The sequence below is a fragment of the Lissotriton helveticus genome, chromosome 2_2 (genome assembly GCF_964261635.1).
Source record: "Lissotriton helveticus chromosome 2_2, aLisHel1.1, whole genome shotgun sequence".
Classification (NCBI taxonomy): domain Eukaryota; kingdom Metazoa; phylum Chordata; class Amphibia; order Caudata; family Salamandridae; genus Lissotriton; species Lissotriton helveticus.
In genome coordinates this window covers 495,046,409-495,069,029 of record NC_136060.1, presented here as the reverse complement: position 1 = coordinate 495,069,029, position 22,621 = coordinate 495,046,409, and the positions used below count along the sequence as shown (strand labels likewise).

Below are 22,621 nucleotides of genomic sequence, written 5' to 3'. Positions count from 1 at the left end.
CATTAAGCATCTTCTCATTACATTAATTCCTGAATTTTTCATAAAGTAAACTCTATTTTCTCCAGTACGTGTCTTCCATTTTCGGCTCCCTACCTTGCCACAACATACAAAACGCTGCAACCGTAGCATTTCTAAAATAGTATTGCTCTAACTAACCGTGCATTGCATGCAAATTAACACATAAGGGTAAAAATAAAACGTGCGGTCAAATGTGGGAACGGCGAACGCTTTTTATCTAAAAACCCGCAAATTGTCTTTTTTTTTAACATTCGCTTAGCTTCAATTACGCTTTCCTCCATTTGCTTGCAATATCCTTACATTCAGAGTGAACTAAAATTGCAACCAACCTCGGCTATCTAAATCTTAAACCATGCTCTTTGCTGTGCATGGATCTCTTTATGCATACGCTGATATTTCTATACGTCCACAAATGCATACACAGGCACGTGAGCGGGTGTATTTGTATTGCAAATTGTTTGAACGCAGCATATGTTCAGTGAAATCCAGCTCTTGCCATTGTGGTTCAGGGGTTAAAACACTACACAGGTACAGATCCTGTGGCAATTACAAATGTTCCTGAAACGAGAGGCAGAAACAGGAAGACATGAAATGGCTCAACGAGGCAGGCATCTGTCTTAAATGATATCATTTGTCAGCGTTCCAGCATCTTGTGGTTGCAAACACAAAAAGAAGGTCTGTGTCGTACTGGAGACATTTCATTCTCATTAGCTGGAACGTTCCTAAAGCCCAGAGAACAGAATGTTCATTTAATAAGAGGCCGCCATTGCATTTGCATTGCAATCATGGTGCACACAAAGGGAACTGGGGGGGTGGGGAGGGATTGCTTCCGCTCTAAATTAAGATATCATGGGGTCAACATTAGCAGAAAAGTAAGTCGATCTCAGACGCGATCTTAGCATGTCAGAACGAGAAGTAGTCGACAGTAGCTGAAGAGAAAATAAGTCGATCTCAGGCGCGATCTTAGCATGTCAGAAGAAGAAGTAGTCGACAGTAGCTGAAAAGAACAAGAAAGGAACGGAGAGAGGGCAACGAATGAGGCAGGTAGCAGCGGTAGAAGGGTGTATAAGAAAGAGAGATGGGGCCAGGGGAGACAGAAAGGTAGAGGGAGAAATAGAGAATGGAGCTGAGAGAGATTAAGAAATACTGAGAGAAAGGGGGGGAGGGGGTTTGCGAGAGAAAGCGAGAGACCACGACGGTTGGAGAAAGATACAAAAAAGCCATGTAAAGTAACTAATAAGATTAATGAAGTGGAATCTGCCAAGCATCTCCAGTGCTTGGCCTGCGTTGTGCATAGAGGGCATACCTTGTGGAGTTGCTTTCTCTGAGAGCTGCCACTAACTGAACGATCAAACACAGCTTGAGCAGCAAAGAAGTGAAAGCAGGCAGCAACACGGAGAAGTAGTAGGTGGGAGGGAAAAGAAGAGACGGGGTTAACTTTCTTTAGGAGAAACTGAAAACGAGAACGCTACGAGCAAAACAGTTAAAGTAAATATTGTAAAAGAAATGTAAATCACAGTGCAAATATACACATACCAAATAGAACGACAGGCAGGTGGGTGGGGGTGATAGAGACGGTGCCGCCCATTGAGATTAACTGAATTACAATGAGCCCTGATACGAACAGGAAACGCAGCAACGGACGGGCGGTGTGGGGGAGGCAAAAGAAAACAGGTGATATGTTAACACATTATTAGCGTGATCGAACACGAGACTGCTACAGTTCAGTTGGCATCCGCAGATTTTAGAATGCACATGTTGGAGTAGTTTGTTTAGAAGGGGCATGATAAAGAGAGAAGTGGCTTTAAAGCGGAGAGAAAAATACAGCGGGAGGGGAGAGAGAGAGAAGGAGAGAATGCGCGTGAGAGAGAAACTAGGATGTAGATGGTGATTAGAGAAAAAGACAGAGAGATTGTGAGGCCAAGAGAGAGTGGGAGAGGGTAAGCAGCGTTCATTGACAGAGATGGGATATCCAAGAAAGGAACAGAGAGAAGGCAACGAATGAGGCAGGTAGCAGTGGTAGAAGGGTGTATAAGAAAGAGAGATGGGGCCAGGGGAGACAGAAAGGTGGAGGCATAAATAGAGAATGGAGCTGAGAGAGATTAAGAAATACCGAGAGAAAGGGGGGGAGGGGGTTTGCGAGAGAAAGCGAGAGACCACGACGGTTGGAGAAAGATACAAAAAAGCCATGTAAAGTAACTAATAAGATTAATGAAGAGGAATCTGCCAAGCATCTCCAGTGCTTGGCCTGCGTTGTGCATAGAGGGCATACCTTGTGGAGTTGCTTTCTCTGAGAGCTGCCACTAACTGAACGATCAAACACAGCTTGAGCAGCAAAGAAGTAAAAGCAGGCAGCAACACGGAGAAGTAGTAGGTGGGAGGGGAAAAAAGAGACGGGGTTAACTTTCTTTAGGAGAAACTGAAAACGAGAACGCTACGAGCAAAATAGTTTAAGTAAATATTGTAAAAGAAATGTAAATCACAGTGCGAATATATACATACCAAATCGAACGACGGGCAGGGGAGGTGGGGGTGATAGAGACGGCGCCGCACATCGAGATTAACTGAATTACAATGAGCCCTGATACGAACAGGAAACGCAGCAACGGACGGGCGTGTGGGGGAGGCAAAAGAAAACAGGTGATATGTTAACACATTATTAGCGTGATCGAACACGAGACTACTACAGTTCAGTTGGCGTCCGCAGATTTTAGAATGCACATGTTGGAGGAGTTTTTTTTGCATACGTAGCAGTTGAAATGCATTAACAGTTAAAAGAAACGGGTGAAAAGGAAAGCAAAACAAGTTTAAAAAAACAAGTTAAAACGCGGCCGCGAAATGAAAGTAAAAAATGCGGCCGCGAAATGAAAGCCTTTGATGCAGCAAGGGGCGGAGCAGATCCCTTTGAAGAGCTGCTGGAGGCACCAAGCTGGGGAACAGATGGCTGGCTTTGATGTGCACGCGCTTTTTATGTCAATGCGCTTGCGCATTGAGCTTGCTTTTCACGGGCACTGCATGAAATCGCCAGTTTGGTTAAGCTCTGGATAAGCCCCTATATTCTTGCACGCTCAATGCGCAAGCGCATTGACAGGCGAGACCTAAAAAAAAAAAAGAATAATTACATCTCTCAGTTAGTCTTCTAGGCGGATGTAGATGCTGACCAGTCCACAGCTGGACCAGAGTTGTCTTCATACGGCCTCTCGGGGAGCACCCGGGTGCCAGGAGTCTCAGAAGACATAAATGGGACTCATCAGTCATGGTTAAACGGGTCTGAAGAATGACTAATTTGTTTGAAGTGGGACACATCTCTGGGGATGAATTTCCCAGCTAGAGAATCAGTGACCACATGTCCTTTTCTCTTCATAACTTGTTGAGGGTCTTTGGCAAATGGGGTTTAAGATTTCGTTCTTTGTTTTTGTCTGACGAGACCCAGTGCCCTTTAACAATGGCAATCTCTCGAGCTTGACGTTGCATGGTCCACATATACCTCAATTTTCTCTTTCCTGCGTAAGTCATTAGCTTAAAGCTTCTGAGTATCCATTAGCCTCCTAGCAGTCCGCTCAGGAAGACTGACCAGGATTGATTGCCCTGTCAAACATGACAGTGGCTGAGTTCTTGGTGGGTGTGGAATGAGGCTTCTAACGATAGGCATTCAGAACTTGGCACAGTGCCAGACTCAACTGGATCTTCTCGGCAGATGCTCATTGAATGGTTTCTCCAGCAAGCCCATGCACTGTTCAGCAATGCTGATGAGATGGGCTCAACTAGTGTAAAACAAGAATACTCCTCGACCAGGACCAACACGTATTGTCCATCAGTTAGTGGTAAAAAAATAAAACGATGGCAACCTCATGTGCCTTTAGGGCGAGCGCCACAGTGATACAGGTGGTCGCCTGAAAAGCGCTACAAATGAGAGAAATAGAATGTGCAGTGAATCCACATACCGCAGGTTTGATGGAGCCGTGCAGCCAATGCATTTGCAGCAGCATGCGCGGAGCTAGTGAGCAGATGCTCACTCACGGCATGCATGCTCGTACAACAGCTTCAGTCCAGCTGCTCGACAGCTCTGAGCGCCGGAGAGAGGAAAATTCAGGCGATCGATCAGGCCCACACCAGACCAGCAGGTCAGCCGTGTTCGGTAGGGCAGAGAGGACAGGAGGCTGGGTCAGGCCGGCTCACAGAGGAGGATGCCAGTGTAGGCATGGCCATCTTCATTGCCAGATATTGTCTCCTCGCGGGACATGGGTGCTATTTCAGAAGCATCTTTTTATTCACTAATTGTTCTTGTATCCCACTTGTATCAGCATGGAGCTGGATGACAATTCCTGCAGGGTAATAATGCCCCAAAAGATCATCAAGCGAACCTCAAAATAGCCTGTGCTTAACCCTCTGGTAGCTTGACACAAATGCAGTCAGGCTTAATTTAGAGGCAATGTGTAAAGTATTTATACATCAATGCAAACTAATAAAATGAAAACACAACACAAGAAAAATTCCACACATTTTCGAAAAACAGAGTAAAATGTAAAAAATAATTTGGCACCATAAAGACAAAATACAATCAGTTGAATTGGAGATACGCAATTTTAACGATTTCAGGTAAGTATTGTACCTAAAAGCACTAAGCGCCATTAGTGGTTATCAGGTCATGTGAGAACGGATGAAAGTCACAAGTTCAGGCCGACCTTGATGGAGTGCGGGCCGAATCCAGGGACCAGGTTAGTCCAGATGAAAGAGTTAACTTCAAAGTCTAGCAAGAAGAGTTCCGTTTCTCGATAGAAGGAGCCACAAGGTGCAGCGAGAGCATTCCGGATGGTCATTGATATGGCACGAAGAGCAGGCCTGATGTAGCGGATGTTTGTCAGTTCAGAGCGAAGATCCTGTCTGGTGCGGCGGATGGTCATTGCTGAAGCTTTACGTTGGCAGACACCACAAGCTGTTGATGCTGTAACACGAAATGCAGATCCTACATTGCCCGGTGTTGCTTGCGGTCGCTGTGGTGTGAAGAGTCACATTCACTGGAACTTCATGTTGGTAGGTAGCACAGGCTGCAAGATCTTGGCGTTAGCAGGCCCATTAGCATTTGCGTACAGCCCAAAATTTCAGGACAGCTCAATTAAGACCATGCCAAGGGTCCAGGATGTGGGGGGGGGCACTACTTTGGGGGTCTGGAACTCACTCCAGCAGAAGGCAGCAGGGTTCAGGTAGGTCCAGTTGCAAGGCCAATTATAGGTCCAGGCAGCAGGTCCGCTGGGAAGATGCAGGGAGTATCAGGAAGTCCATATAGCTTAAAACGCGAGGTCAGCTGACCCTTGAAGTCACTTCCGCCTTGGATGATGGGTGCAGGTTTAGTCTTCTTTCTCAGCAAGCAGAGGCAAGGTAGGCCCTGAAAACGTGAAAAACAAATTAAAGAGTTTTTCACTATCACGACATGTAAAAGTTAACAGTACATGTCCAACTTTTTAAATACACTGCACCCTGCTGTAGAAAACTGGGTTTTTGGTGCAGTACCCACCCCCACACACACGTTTTGCCCCCTTTTTAGCTACTGGATGCTGGTCTTGAATTCTGACAGTGCACCGAGTCCTATTAACCAGAACTCCGTGCCCGTGCTCCTTCCTTAAAACAAGGTGATGTCTGATTGTTTTACAATTGGCCAAGGACTTTAGCATCCCTGTGAGTCCTCAGTAAATGGTACCCCTGGTAGCTAGGGCATGGGTACTAAAGAGGGTGCCTAAGGGATGCAGAATATCTTATGCCACCCTAAAGGACCCACAGACAAATTCCACACAGACTGCCACTACAGACTGCGTGAAAATGTGCAAACCATGAGTGAAAACATGACATGGCACACTCCTGAGTGCCATCCCAAAGTCACTGCATTTAATATATGTAAGTCAGCCCCATAACAGGACTTTGAGCCCTAAGGCAGAGTGCATTATATTGTATGTTGGAGAACCGGGCCTTATGGGCCAAGCGACGCAGGGCACGCCTAATATCTCCGGGTTCACCTGCCTTGTCAAACAGAGACAAGAGACACTCTGTTGGGCGTAGAAAATCAGATTTATTAGCTGCAGCTAAGCACAGTGGTCCTAGAAGTACACCAGTGGTAAGTTCTCAGGAGACTGCCACTTAATTCTGTGGCGCACAATCTATTATAGTACACAGATTTACAATGGCCACTCCCAAACATACAAAACTGACGAATAGGAAAAGTTCGAAAACAAGCTATCGAATGTCCAAAACACACCCTTCCTTCAGACCCCGTGTGCTCTCCTCCCCTCAACTTAATCAACACTAGTGCCCGTAATTCAATTTGCAGGTGGTAGAACATGTTTGAATGCTTCAAAGGATAGTTTATGTAACGAGAGAATATACGAAGAGAATAGCGAAGGCCAGTCAAATAAGATAAAGTCAGGAAGAATAGTGAGAGCCAAACAGTCAGTCGAGACAGGGATCAATCAGCCTAGACATGGATTAGTGGACTCGGCCAGACCCTGACATCGGTTTCGTAAACAAGGGCAGGGGGTTTACTTGACACGAAGGACACGTAGACAGCTGAAAATACAAAAACACCGTGTTCGCCGTGCTGCCTGAGTGAGGCAACACAAAATGGCGGCAAAGCACAAAATGGCGGCTAGATACGAAGCGGAGTAAAAAACTACGTAACCTCAGACCCTACTTTTGCCATACTCAGGCAAAGCACAAAGGACTCATGCTAGTCTGAGTCGATGTCAATGGTCATGAGGTCATTGAGTTGTTGCTGTAACATCATTCTAATATTCTCTGTTTTCTGTGACACTGGTTTTGGAACGCAAACAGTGGCACAAAGTCCACAGATGGCTGGGCCATACTGTAAACAGAGGCAACAAGAAAAGATAATCGCTAGAACCGCTCCAAGGAAAGTTAATACTTTCCATCCCCATGTGGACAGTAGTCCCCAAAACCATCCCATCACAGACCAATCTCCAGTATCCTGATGAATGGACTCGGAAATGACATGTAGTTTAGAAATGGCTTGGTATACTGTAGGGGCATTATCGGGAACGTAAACGCAACAACTAGACCCAATTAATTTACAGACTCCTCCTCTATCTGCAAGAACAATATCTAAAACCATTCGGTTTTGTAAAGTCATAAGGCGATCCGCCTGAAGTTCAGCTGTCAAATAATTCAATGCTCCAGAAGTTATGGTAGCATCGACCACACGGACTAGACGTCTGATGTTTCTGCTATTAGCTATTGGACCCCAAAAGGGAAGAAACCCTTTCAGAAAATCTCCTCCCTCTTGTCCAGCTGTGTCTTCAGAATCAATAACCCCTCTACCATATTTCTTTCTGTGATGATCTGCAGGAGCAGTATATGTCGGAGGAAGAAGGAAAGCTATATAACATGTTCCCGAGAAATATGTGGGAAGCCATGTATAAGCTCTATCATGACAGATAAAATATGTACCTTGAGATGGTACCAACGGTGGAGAAACTGAGGGTGTGTAAACATATGTATGGGAACAATTACTCTTTTCCTGTTTAATTTTAGTGTTCTGGCCATTTATTTGAAAACACAAATTACCTCTATGAGGTATAGTCCAGATCGGTGAAGATCTTTTCTGCTTAATCTTGTCAGTGAGGCTAGTGATATAACGAGTCACATTCCACCCATCATATGCTTGCTTCTCATCCTTGGGAATTTTACTAATGTCAGCGATTTTTGCCCTAGTTACTATTCCCTTTATCAAAGGACTGTGGCTAAAATCGACTCCACCATTATAGGACCCATCAGGAGGGTATCGAAGTTGATTCTGGTATGCATTAGAAAACATAGCCAGATAAGCCCAAGCAGAACCTTCATACGAAAATGGGAGAACTAAGTACGGCATCCCTCTCTCTGTATTGTGGGGCATGAGCCCACAGACCCAACAGTCAGTAGTATTCACTACCAATTGATGCTGATGTAACAATTGGATAAATGAATTGTTGAGATATTCCGTTCTCCTCATTTGCTCATGGTCTGGGAGTGCATAGGACTTGTGCGGAAAAATAGTAGTGGAGAGAATCAAAGAGACAGAAGTAGGAGAAGGGGCTGGCTGCATAATGTGTATAATTCATCCTACACATGCTAATAAACTGCATAAATATACTAAAATATATAATGCTACGCCACAACGACTAAACAGTAACTTCTTATAATGGTTTCTTTTCATCATTTTAATATTACCCCCTTCCATTTCGTTATCCATTACTCTAAAGGCGTTGCTCACGATAATCTTCCTTAATCACTTGGCTGTGATTGTTAGCCTTCCTATGACACTGCAAGTCCTGTTGCCCTAGTCACTATTCAGGTCACAGCCTAAGACTCCTACCGTGACCCTGCAACTTGATAGATAATGGAAAGGAATCTTTTTAATAAAAGCAAAATTATAAAAGACAAAGTTCAATTGTCCTTGGTCAACCTTGGTCTCAGGTTGTACCGTGTCTTGCCAGGTATCGTTTGGTTCCTAACAGAGTTTCTGTATCTGATGTATTCAGTCGTAAGTGCGATGGTACAGCTTCCTGCAAAACGTCATTGTCTTCTTTTTCACAACTTGTCCAGTCCAGGCGTGCACTACTGAATGGTACAAATCTGGGTACTTTCTCACACTCGCTATCACCAACACCTTCTCGGACAAACTGGTCATAAGGTAAAGGTAATGGTACCCTTTTACAGTGCACGCCGTGGATCCAGTTCATTTTCCCAACGACCTTCACTGCTGTACGAGTGGTTAAAAAAACTTGTCTCGACGGCCCCCAACGAGGTTCCAGGTTCTTTTTCCTCTGGAAACTCTCAAGACACACCCAATCCCCAGGTTGGATAGAGTGTCCTGGATCTGAGGAGGCCTCCGGCAAAGCGTTTTGGACCTGTTGATGAATAACACATAATTTAGTGGTGAGGTCATGCAGATAATCAACCAACAATGGATACGGAATGTCCGAGTATTTCTTGGGTCGAGGGACTCCCCAAACATTAGCTGGGCGTCCAAAAACAATCTCATATGGGCTAAGCCCCAAACGAGAATGAACTGTCGTTCTTGTAGAGAGAAGTGCCAAGGGCAAGGCGTCAGCCAGGAAAGGCCTGTGCTGGCCTGTATCTTTGCTAATTTAAGCTTGAGAGTGCCATTATAACACTCTACCAAACCCGCTGACTGAGGGTGGTTTGCCGCATGAAATTTCTGTCTAATACCAAGACCCACACACACTTTCTGCATAATTTGGCCAACGAATTCACTCCCATTGTCACTCCAGACAATGCGCGGCAAACCAAACCTCGGGAAAAATTCCTTCAAAAGGACTTTTGACAAAGCAGTATTGTCCTTTAGGGCGTAGGCCACTATCCATCTGGAAAAGGCACAAACCACCACCAGATCATACTTGAAGTTGTTAAAACGTTCCATGTGAATGTAATCTATTTGTAGTACCTCAAAAGGATACGTAGGGGGAGCAAAATGACCTGCCGGAGTTGGTGTTCCCTTTCCTGGATTGTGCATCAAACAAACAATACAATGCTTCACCACGTTTTCTGCACATTTGGGAATACCTTCATTCTGCCATACTGGAGCCAAAAGTTTACATATACCCCTTGCATTGATATGGGCTGGTCCATGCGCCATAGTAACTACAGGTAATACATACGCATCTGGTAACAACCACCGCTGATGCTCTGATAATTCCGTCCAACATCCCATCGTGTCCAACATTCCCGTACTCTCTCTCCACTTACTCAATTCTTTCTCCGTTGCTTCCTTCAGAATCATTTTCACGCTTTCTACTGTGTCTTCACACATACCTCCTTCTGCCACCCATCTTGCGGGGGCCGCAACATACATGTGACTTTCAACATTTTTCGCTGTTTCCCTTGCTACTTCATCCGCAAATGCATTCCCTCGACCCACATCATCAGTAATCCTCTTATGCACACTACACTTCACAATCGCTACTTGAGCAGGCAAAGCAAGTGATTCAAGAAGGTCAGTTACCAACTGACCATGCTGTATTTTAGTGCCGTGGGAGGTAAAGAATCCTCTTTGCTTCCACAAACGGCCAAAACTATGAGCAACGTCAAAGGCATATTGGCTATCTGTGTAAATGGTCACTCTCTTTCCTTTCGCCAACACGCATGCTCTAGTTAATGCAATTAACTCTGCAGCTTGCGCTGAATTCTGTGGAATGCGTGCAGTTTCTACTACTGTATGCAAAGTTGTAACAGCATAGGCTGCTGTCGTCTCGCCATTAGGAAGCTTGAAGCAAGACCCGTCTACCCAAAGGATCCCATCCGGATTCACAAGTGGTGTATCTTTTAAATCAATTCGACCTTTAGTTTCTTCTTCTGTACGAAGAAAACAATCATGCTGGTCTTGTACATTTTTCTCATCTAAAACAGGTAACACTGTTGCTGGGTTCAAAACATTACATCTCTTGATATGTATGTGACTAGCTAAAAGCGTCAACTCATATCCAGACAAACTAGCACTCGTTAAGTGTTGTGTCTTTGTTTTGTTCAAAAGGGTATCTACGGCATGTGGCACCATAACATTAAGAGTATGATCTAACACTAATCCAGCAGATTATTTTTTGTTTTTTTGCAGAGTTTTATATAGCGCGAACTAGACCCGAACCGAATCAGGTATCAGAGCGCTTTACATATTTTTCCAGTTACGTTACATGAGGACACACTTTCATTTTTTAGGCACGGGGAGATTAAGTGATTTGCCCAGAATCACAGGAGGTTTTGGCGTCGTTACCGAACCCACGAACCCAGATCCCCAGGTCCGAGGTCGAGCGCCCTAGCCGTTAGGCCAACTCCTCACCCCCATTTTTTTGACGAATGGAGATCGCCGCTGCTGCTGTTGCTCTGAGACAACTAGGTAATGCCTTGGCTACTGGATCCAATGTAGCCGAAAAATAGGCACATGGCCTTTATTTGTCTCCAAATTGTTGTGTCAAGACTGACAATGCACAACCTTCTCTCTCATGTACATAAGAGTGTGAAAGGCTTACTATAATCTGAAGTACCCAACACAGGAGCAGAACACAAATCAGTACGTAAATCAGAAAAACTCTTCTGACATTCACCAGTCCAAGGAAGAGGTTGGGGTGTATCTTTCAAAGTAAGTGCCAACAAAGGTTTGGCCAGCAAGGAAAAATTTGGGATCCATTGGCTACAATAAGAGGTAATGCCTAAGAAAGCACGCACCTCTCTTTGTGTGGATGGCACAGTCATTCGTGCAATTGCATGGATACGTTCTGGGGTCAATCGCCTTCCCTCCTTTGACAAGAGATGACCTAAATAGGTAACCTCTTGGCAACAATATTGTAACTTAGAAGGTGACACTTTATGGTGTAAATCAGACAAATGTTGCAGAAGTAACACAGTCACATTTTTACAAACATCTTCCGAATCAGCAGCCACTAGCAAATCATCCACATATTGGATAAGAGTAGCACCTGGAGGCAAGGAAAAAGTGTCAAGCTGAGATTTCAAAGCCTGAGTATAGATGGAGGGACTCTCACAATAGCCTTGAGGTGCACGTTTAAATCGGAAACTTCGGTCTCCGAGAGAGAAGCCAAAGAGATCCCTACTCTCCTCAGCAATAGGAATGGTAAAGAAAGCATTTTTGAGATCAATAACCGAAAACCAGGCGGCCGAAGCAGGAATCATAGTAAGCAGAGCAGTAATATCCGGGACAACAGGAAACTGAGGGACAACAATTTTGTTGACCTCTCGAAGATCAATCACAAAACGATACACAGGTGGCTGAGAAGGATCAGTACGTTTAAGAACAGGCAAAACAGGACTATTGCAAACATTTCCTCTGGTCTCTTCGACCACACCCTTCTGAACCAAGTCATAAACAATAGCTAGCAAAGCTCTCTCACCATCATTAGAGATCCTGTATTAAGGAATGTGTGGCAATTTAACATCAGGCTTAACAGTAATCACATAAGGCGGAATTTGAATCAAACCAACATCATTCGGACCCGTAGCCCAAAGCGTAGCAGGAAGTGAACGCAATTTGAGTGGCAGTTGGTCTTTAGATACATACATCGGAGAAGTCAATTTATCACCCAAAGTAAGATATACACCAGAGGGGGAACAATATAGGGTAGCATGCAAGCGTTTTAATAAATCCAAACCAAATAAATACTCTCCGCAACCCGTCGTCAGAAGAAGTGGAGCTTCTAAATAATACGGACCAATGGAAAGAGGCAAAGGACAAGAAATAGGGTTACTAACTGGGGCGCCAGAGAATCCTACAGAAACATTCGTTAAGCCAGACAAAGGTGCCCCAGGGAGTTTGGAATGCATAATAGAACTTCTCATTGCACCAGTATCCAAAAGAAATGGTTTTGTAACACCCAATGCTACAACATCGACATAAGGTCCATTCTGATCCACTGGAACTGATACGACTCCCTTACTTTGTCTATGGCTATCCTAGCTAGTGTGAAAATCGGGACTTTCACTCTCCACATAATAATCATCATTGTAATATTGCGCAGACTGAGAATTTTGTTGGTCAAAATAATTCATAGCGTTCTGCGAGGGTAAGGAACGCTGTCCTTGAGGCAACGCACCTCGCCCTCTACCCCTAGGTGCTGACTGAACACCAAACTAAGTATCTGTGTTGAAGGAAGATGGAGTAAACTCAACTTATCAGCTGGACCTATGAAATCTCACCTAGGGTATTCATTCATTGTGAAAAAATTCCCATCAGTTATCGACCTAGACCGCCCTTCATCATCTGGGATCCTTCACTCCATGAAGGCAAGAATGTATACCCACAGCGGATTGGCAGATGTATAAGCCTAATCTAGCCTGTGGGTCCCAGTGATTAGTGTAATGTGTAGGGGTTATGGGTTTCAACTGAATAGCAGTGCAAAAATAGTGAAGAAAATAATAAGTGATAAGACGTGTATCTATAAATAAAATTGGATAGTGAAGGGGTGAGAAACTTTAATATGCACCTCTTCACTCCCAAATCTTAAAAAGAGTGCGAAAATAGTAGTGTAAACAAATAACTACTAATAAGTATGTAAGGTCAACATGTTTCTGCAGACAAGCGGAGCCAAGGGGTATCCTGCTGCTTCATCAGGACCATTAGCGCTACTGCTATATACAATATAAAAAGATATCACCTGGTTGTGATTTGAATCACCCTTCTCCTGACTTCATGGTTCAATCAGTGCGTGAAGTTCCAGGGAAACACACGAACAAATACACAGAAAAGAAACACATGACAATTATTCGGAATCTGTTTGTAGCCTCGTACACCTTAAGAGGCACAGCTCCTATTTTGAGCGTATATCAAAGCTATGTAAACCTTCATTCAATAGACACACATACGCTCAAAATTGCACCACAGGTCAATGTCACTCACCTATATGGCAGGAGAGGACTGCTCCACCTCACCTGGCTACAGCGCAGGTAAATAGAGCACCGCTCTAATAAACAAATATAGAAAAGATAGGATTTAGGTAAGGGACAAAGGATTGTCAATTTAACATTCAACATGAATGAAGGTATACATAGCTATGATATACGCTCAAAATAGGAGCGGTGCCTCTTAAGGTGTACGAGGCTACAAACAGATTCCGACTAATTGTCATCTGTTTCTTTTCTGTGTATTTGTTCGTGTGTTTCCCTGGAACTTCACGCACTGATTGAACCATGAAGTCAGGAGAAGGGTGATTCAAATCACAACCAGGTGATATCTTTTTATATTGTATATAGCAGTAGCGCTAATGGTCCTGATGAAGCAGCAGGATACCCCTTGGCTCCGCTTGTCTGCAGAAACATGTTGACCGTACATACTTATTAGTAGTTATTTGTTTACACTACTATTTTCGCACTCTTTTTAAGATTTGGGAGTGAAGAGGTGCATATTAAAGTTTCTCACCCCTTCACTATCCAATTTTATTTATAGATACACGTCTTATCACTTATTATTTTCTTCACTATTTTTGCACTGCTATTCAGTTGAAACCCATAACCCCTACACATTACACTAATCACTGGGACGCACAGGCTAGATTAGGCTTCTACATCTGCCAATCCGCTGTGGGTGTACACTTTTGCCTTCATGGAGTGAAGGATCCCAGATGATGAAAGGCGATCTAGGTCGATAACTGATGGGAATTTGTTCACAATGAATGAATACCCTAGGTGAGAGTTCATAGGTCCAGCTGATAAGTTGAGTTTACTCCATCTTCCTTCAACACAGATACTTAGTTTGTAGTTTAATTTTGATTGACCCTCTGCTACTTTTTTGTTGGTATAACTGTCATGGTAGGGATAGTAGCATTGTTTGGTCGTTAAACATCCCCTAGGACCCTCCTCACTCTCTTTGTGTTTATGCTGACTGAACACGACCTCGTGGCACTGATTGTCCACCAGTACGCTGTAGTAGAACCGGACAATTAATCTTAAAATGACCTTCCTCTTTACAATAGGCGCATTGATTAGGACCCAACGGAGGTCGCGGAACAAAAGGTGTAGGTTTCTGAAACAATCTTTGAAACTGTGAAGGCTGTTGCGATTGGATTCATAACAGCGGGTGGCGATGGACAGAGTATCTGAATTAGGCAGAACACTCCTACCCAGTCAAAAGATCAGGGCTTGATCCATCACCGTTTTTTAGCTCACTGCACCATCCCAGTTCAGAACCTGGCTACATGCAAATTAGTCTGGCCCTGGCCCAGTGCATCATGGGAACAGGGCAGACCAAACTACCAAGCCAATTCTTCACTGGAAAGGAAACAAGCTTCCGGGGACCGGTTTCTGGCATTGCAGCCGTCTTCGGCCCGGCTTGCTTGAATCCTGATGGTGCAGTGAGCAAGGGACTCACATCTGAGTATACCCTTCCACACTTGTAGTGGCCAAAACGATTCATAACAGGGGGTGGTGATGGACAGAGTATCTGAATTAAGCAGAACACTCCTACCCAGTCAAAAGATCAGGGCTTGATCCATCACCGTTTTTTAGCTCACTGCACCATCCCAGTTCAGAACCTGGCTACATGCAAATTAGTCTGGCCCTGGCCCAGTGCATCATGGGAACAGGGCAGACCAAACTACCAAGCCAATTCTTCACTGGAAAGGAAACAAGCTTCCGGGGACCGGTTTCTGGCATTGCAGCCGTCTTCGGCCCGGCTTGCTTGAATCCTGATGGTGCAGTGAGCAAGGGACTCACATCTGAGTATACCCTTCCACACTTGTAGTGGCCAAAACGATTCATAACAGGGGGTGGTGATGGACAGAGTATCTGAATTAAGCAGAACACTCCCACCCAGTCAAAAGATCAGGGCTTGATCCATCACCGTTTTTTAGCTCACTGAACCATCCCAGTTCAGAACCTGGCTACATGCAAATTAGTCTGGCCCTGGCCCAGTGCATCATGGGAACAGGGCAGACCAAACTACCAAGCCAATTCTTCACTGGAAAGGAAACAAGCTTCCGGGGACCGGTTTCTGGCATTGCAGCCGTCTTCGGCCCGGCTTGCTTGAATCCTGATGGTGCAGTGAGCAAGGGACTCACATCTGAGTATACCCTTCCACACTTGTAGTGGCCAAAACGATTCATAACAGGGGGTGGTGATGGACAGAGTATCTGAATTAAGCAGAACACTCCTACCCAGTCAAAAGATCAGGGCTTGATCCATCACCGTTTTTTAGCTCACTGCACCATCCCAGTTCAGAACCTGGCTACATGCAAATTAGTCTGGCCCTGGCCCAGTGCATCATGGGAACAGGGCAGACCAAACTACCAAGCCAATTCTTCACTGGAAAGGAAACAAGCTTCCGGGGACCGGTTTCTGGCATTGCAGCCGTCTTCGGCCCGGCTTGCTTGAATCCTGATGGTGCAGTGAGCAAGGGACTCACATCTGAGTATACCCTTCCACACTTGTAGTGGCCAAAACGATTCATAACAGGGGGTGGTGATGGACAGAGTATCTGAATTAAGCAGAACACTCCTACCCAGTCAAAAGATCAGGGCTTGATCCATCACCGTTTTTTAGCTCACTGCACCATCCCAGTTCAGAACCTGGCTACATGCAAATTAGTCTGGCCCTGGCCCAGTGCATTATGGGAACAGGGCAGACCAAACTACCAAGCCAATTCTTCACTGGAAAGGAAACAAGCTTCCGGGGACCGGTTTCTGGCATTGCAGCCGTCTTCGGCCCGGCTTGCTTGAATCCTGATGGTGCAGTGAGCAAGGGACTCACATCTGAGTATACCCTTCCACACTTGTAGTGGCCAAAACGATTCATAACAGGGGGTGGTGATGGACAGAGTATCTGAATTAAGCAGAACACTCCTACCCAGTCAAAAGATCAGGGCTTGATCCATCACCGTTTTTTAGCTCACTGCACCATCCCAGTTCAGAACCTGGCTACATGCAAATTAGTCTGGCCCTGGCCCAGTGCATCATGGGAACAGGGCAGACCTGTTGTGATTGGGGCTGATCAAAACGAGGGGGATAAGCCTGTTGCAGAAGAATCTTCGTTTTCAATTCTTTAGTCTTTTTCTCCACTTTTTCCTTTTCTTCCTTATCCCTATTCTCATAATACTGAGCAGTAGCTAATATCTGGGCAGTCGATGAAACGGCCCATGAACTCTCGGATTGTTTCAATTTATGTGATAATTCCGGAAGTAGATTAAAGACAAATTTATCTACGAATAATCGCTGTCCACCTTCAGTACTCATATTTTGACCACTATGGTCGATGAAAGTTTCTTCAAAACGGGTAAAGAAATCGGAGACACTTTCATCCGTCTTTTGTTTGCACGCTGCCATCTTATCCCAGTTAACGCGTACAGCAGGCATCATCGTTTTCATAAGAGCTATTATTCTACCGGGTAATTCCGTGATCAAATCATCGGGTTTGGCACCACCTATTTGTCCTGCATCTGCGGCTACTATAGCAGCCCAAGCACCACCTAAAGCTTGATCATGGTCTTCTTTACGAATTTTAGCCCATACAGCCTGTGGGACTACATTTCCCATCAGCAAATCAATATCTGCCAAATTCATGATACACGCATCAACAGTCTGGGACAACTCTTTATAATACCCAGCAGGATTCTTACGAGGGTCCGGTAAAGACTGTTTAAGCGCCAACACTTCCGATCTTTTCCAAGGATCATGTACCCATATACGCGGGAAATGAGCAAGGATAGGCGGATTAGCATTTGGATCTGCATCTCTCCATATTGGAGGAACTTCTCGCATAGGATAGTGTTTCATATTACGCCGAACCGCAGGATCAGGTTCAAGAGGAGCTTGAGAGAAAAAGGAAGACCGAAAAGTAACAAGTTTTTGAACAGCATGCTCTACATCAGGACCCACAGTAAGGCCCTTATCAAATTGATCCTGTATCTCGAACTAACCCTGAGGAGGTAAGTCCAAATCTATATCTCCCCATGCTTTGATAAGAGTATTACACATAACAACAAAGACATACCTCTGAGTAGGCGCATTCCATTGAAGAAAAGTATCTAAAATATCACGCACACTATACTGTAGATCACTCATAATCCAATTACGAGCAAGAGAATCTAGCGTAATCCGCTCTTCCGAACCTGGAATCTGACTACGAGATTGCCTTCGAGATGAAGCAGGAGCAAAAGAAAGAGGCCCAAGAAAAGGTGACAATAGACCAGAAACAGTGTTAACTAATCGTTGTCGAGCTGTAGGGGAATCTGACACTAGAACAGGAGACAACGTATTCTGTAAAACAGGAGAAGAACTAGTAGCAAAAGAAACTGAAGATGAAGGAGACTGAAGCACAGAAGATTGAGGTACAGAAGTTGGTGGCAAAGGAGGCGGAGGTGGAATCACTGGAAGAGGCAAATGTGCGGGAACCGGAATAACTGGATTAGCAGCAGGTTGTAATGGGGGTGCATTAGCACCTAATACATAAGGCGGAGGTAGTGTAAGTAAATGGGACATGAAAGGATCTTCGTCAGGACCCTTACTCTTTGAGGAAGTAGGCAACACAGGATAACATCTATCTATTGCCATACGATGCTGTCTTTCTGAAACTTCGATCATCTGATCAGTCTCGTCATTTTTAAACTGTTGGGCGGCCTGTAAAAGTGTCATATTTTGCTCCTTCTTATCTTTCTTCATTTGCTTAATTTCTTTCTGTTTGGCTTCTTTACGCCAAAGGCTGAAAGAGTCAAACATTGCCGGCCGGGCTTTTCTCTTAAACAAAATCGCTTCCAAATTATTTAATATATCAGGCTCAAAGCTACCATTTTGTGGCCACTGTAAGACCCCATCTTTCTTTGTGTATCGAATCCATGTTTCATTAAAAATAATAGGACCGAGACCATGTTTCGAATAGAGCTCATAAGTGGGAGTTCCAACCGGAGGAATCGGACAAGAATCCTCTAGCCGGGAATCCCTAGAACAACCAAGACAACAGAATTTCCTAAACTTACTAAATCCAGGCATTTTTCTAACAAACTGGATTTTTCAAACGTCAAGAGGTTTTAAGACAATATAGTCACAGCACAAACGTACTTACCCCTCGGCTTCGATTAGTGCACTGATCGAATAACAAAAAACAAAACAAAGAGTGTGCGCTACCCACGAATACTTAACTAAGTGTTTTCTCACGCCAACAGATGTCCGTCTAACGTCTCGTGATACCAATCATAACCAGAGGGCCAAAGCAGGGCGACAGTCAGGGCAGCAGTCGTCAGCAGCCGTCGGAAAGGAGTAGCCGCGCTTCAAAAGACTTTCGGTCCACTTCGACATACAGGGGTCGCTCACATGGTTCGCGAACCCTCCAGAATTTTCTTGCGAAGCTCCTCACGACCCTCGGGCTGAACCACTACCACTGAAGTCGCCCACACGTTGGGCCACCAATTGGAGAACCGGGTCTTATGGGCCAAGCGGCGCAGGACACGCCTAATATCTCCGGGTTCACCTCCCTTGTCAAACAGAGACACGAGACACTCTGTTGGGCATAGAAAATCAGATTTATTAGCTGCAGCTAAACACAGTGGTCCTAGAAGTACACCAGTGGTAAGTTCTCAGGAGACTGCCACTTAATTCCGTGGCGCACAATCTATTATAGTACACAGATTTACAATGCCCACTCCCAAACATACAAAACTGACGAATAGGAAAAGTTCGAAAACAAGCTATCGAATGTCCAAAACACACCCTTCCTTCAGACCCCGTGTGCTCTCCTCCCCTCAAGTTAATCAACACTAGTGGCCGTAATTCAATTTGCAGGTGGTAGAACATGTTTGAATGCTTCAAAGGATAGTTTATGTAACAAGAGAATATACGAAGAGAATAGCGAAGGCCGGTCAAATAAGATAAAGTCAGGAAGAATAGTGAGAGCCAAACAGTCAGTCGAGACAGGGATCAATCAGCCGAGACATGGACTAGTGGACTCGGCCAGACCCTGACATCGGTTTCGTAAACAAGGGCAGGGGGTTTACTTGACACAAAGGACACGTAGACAGCTGAAAATACAAAAACACCGTGTTCGTCGTGCTGCCTGAGTGAGGCAACACAAAATGGCGGCTAGATACGAAGCAGAGTCAAAAACTACGTAACCTCAATGTGAGGACATATCTGCATGAGCAGATATGCCCCTGTGATCTTTAGTTCTATTACTACACATATTGCAAGTGAACAGGGAGGCCATCTTAAAGCATGTACTGGGTACTGGTCAAAACAAGTTACCAATCTACATAATGGCTTCACTGAAATCTATGGTGTTTGGTATCAAACACCTTGTCTTATGCCAGTACTAGATTTATTATGAGATTCACCTAGAGGGCACCTTAGAGGTGCCCCCCTAAATCCTTATTAATCTAATAGTGTGCTGGCTGACCGGTCTCTTCCAGCCTGGCACCAGAGACAGGTTTCGGAACCCCAGCAAGTGAGAGCCAACGCTCTAAGAAGGTCATGAACAATGCCTGCTCTGGCAGGTGTTACCACCTCCTCCAGCAGGAAGCTAGTGAATTAGCATGTGAAGGCCAGAGTCTTCAAAGGTCTCTGCGCCTCTAATATCCGACCCCGGCTTCCCTCAGCCTTTGGGAATTTCACCCCCTGGCCTGAGGCCCATTTGGCACTAAGACAGGCAGGCTATTAGATAGTAAGAAGGCATGTTGTACTGCCGAGCCGGACACACCTCTAGTGTGAGCAGCTTGAAGTGAACACGGAAGAAAAGTTTCCACCAACTTGTGTGTCGTGGAATTAGGAACTCTAGGACAGGGTGATGCCCACTCCCCACAGGAAGAGGTCATCTAGGATGTGTAGTGACCCCAGAGGTAAGTAGCCCATTGCAACTACCCTTCAGTCCCCTTAACACTCTTAAATTGAGTATTTAGGTGGCCCCTTGACAGCAGGACATCAGATTATTTGTCTTCTTGAAGAAAAAAGGACAATGAAGAGCCTATGAATCAAGAACTGAGGACTGCACCACCATTTGGTGAAAACCCAAAGCTGTGGAGGAGCAACCTACAACTTCAAAATCATCTTTGCACCCAAGCCCCACAGCCCAAGTCTAAGTGAACCGAAGGTGCCAACGGGGTCCAGAGATACTCTAGAGCAGAGTGTCTGCCTTTGGGTTTGGCCAGACTGGTCCCAACTGCAGCCTCTTTCTGCAGAAAACTGAGAACCGCAAGAGCCTCACACAACGTGACCCCACTCGACAAAGCACCACTTCACACAAGCTCCCCAGCCCAAGTACCAGTGAACAAACTGTGTCCCTGAGTGCCAGAGACCCTTGAGATCGGAGCCCCCCATGTGGGATCAACTGGACTGGACCTCAGTCCCTGCTTGAGGCCTCATCTCAGGACCGTTTCACATGGACTTGAACAGGGCACCCAACGCTGAAAAGCACCACAGCAGCCAGATGCCCCAGAGCCGACCGAGGTGACCTGTTGGTGCTGCCTTGGACCTTGCCCCCTACTTACCTTAAATCCAGAAGAACAGGCAATAAATGCTTCACACTATCCTCTGATAAGCCAAACTGCTCACCAACACTACCACAAAAGACAGCATTTGGGATTATTATTATAGCCCCTATAAACAAATAAGGGCCACCTGGACTCTGCACAATCTCTCATTTTGGTGCACTATATAGAGAGCAAGCTTCCTACACCTGCTCTATGTGCTGCTTAGGGCCTACCCGTAAGGGTGACCATGTGTATTTAAAAGGAAGATAAGCCTGCTAAAAGGTTTATTTCGCCAGGTCGAAATGCAGTTTAAAACGGCACACAAAGGCTGCATTGGCAGGCATGAGACATATTTAGAAGGCTACTTAAGTGGGTGGCCCACCCAGTGCTGCAGGTCCACTAATAGCATTTAATGTACAGGCCCTGGATACCTATAGTACCACTGCACTAGAGACTTTCAAGTAAAATAAATATTAATTGGCTGTAAGCCAATGTTACTTTGTTTTAGGGAGTGAGCTCATGCACTGGAGCACTGGTAAAGAACACAGAGTCCTAAGGCCAACAAAAACGAGATTAGCAAAAATGGAGGCGTAAGGCAAAAAGTTTGGGGGTGAAGACATCTTATGGCTGCCAGGTCCAACAGTAGCCGTCAAAACACAGAACATTTCAGATTGAGCTCAACCTACCTTTGCAGCACATACTGTTCTAACTCCACCGTGTACGTTTCAGATCCTATCTAATGATTACATCAACCATTGGCTAAATCAAAGCACTAAAATGCCTCTTCTTCCCAACTCACTAATTGCGCCAAATCGATCCACAGTATTACTTTTCCTGATGTTGTCATTTGTGTTTTATTCTACTGTATGTTTTACCCAATATGCATATTCAGCATGACTCCCGGAACAAGGAGAAATTCAAATTAACTAATGATATGAGGAGTTCACATCCCATCTCGCTCTTGCCTGCACCTCCAAAAATCCTGGAGAAATCTTAACAGGGAAATAATAACATTTATTGATACCTGTGACATTCTAGATTCCTTGCAGAAGGGCTTCAGGAGTGGGAATAACACTAAGACAGCACTTGTGGACTCCACTGATAGCTTTAGACGCCAGGTTGGCCAGGGTGGGGCGGCTGTCCTTGTGCTGCTAGATCAGCAGCCCTTTCCACGGTCTCACCCGCGCTCCTGGTACAGCGTCACCATCAGGCAGGTGTCAAGAGGAAAGCCCTTAATCTCCTCTATTCCTTTCTATAAACCGGGTGCAAGTGGTCAGTTGTGGTGGCTTTAAGCTAAGGTTTTTAGTATTTAGTGGTCCTTGCTGAGACCAACTCTATACAATCTGTATGTCGCCCCGCTCGCTGAGCTTATACGTTTCTGCAGCTTTCAAGCACTGTTTTATGGGAACGACACGTAGATTATAATATCTATCTCAGACGATTTTCCCATGGTGGCCAACAGATTTAATCACTGCATGACAAGAATAAACATCTGGTTGAAGGAAAATTTTCTTAAACTGAACATTGCGCAAACAATTACGAAAAAAATCTTGGAGTGGGGTCTGATATCCTTTTGAATTTTGACTGCAGGTCAATCGACCACTAGCACCTGTGTCTACATTATTAAGACTCCTAGGAAGATCT

At 45.0% G+C, this 22,621-nt stretch overlaps 2 protein-coding genes across 20 annotated transcripts in view; one reads left to right on the top strand and one right to left on the bottom strand.

Moving 5' to 3' along the window:
- The window catches only part of LOC144821568 (E3 ubiquitin-protein ligase TRIM39-like), a 1,056,022-nt gene that overhangs the window by 488,081 nt on the left and 545,320 nt on the right, over positions 1-22,621 (bottom strand). For 3 of the 19 annotated variants that reach the window (XM_078678761.1, XM_078678766.1, XM_078678764.1), the window contains one exon: positions 4,631-5,404. The exons of the other annotated variants lie outside the window; for them this stretch is intronic. The gene's annotated coding sequence lies outside the window, so the exon portion shown is untranslated. The remainder of the gene's footprint in view (positions 1-4,630; positions 5,405-22,621) is intronic. 19 annotated transcript variants of the gene reach the window in all.
- Positions 1-22,621, top strand: part of LOC144821567 (matrix metalloproteinase-21-like) — a 413,645-nt gene that overhangs the window by 19,620 nt on the left and 371,404 nt on the right. The gene's annotated exons all lie outside the window — the stretch shown is intronic.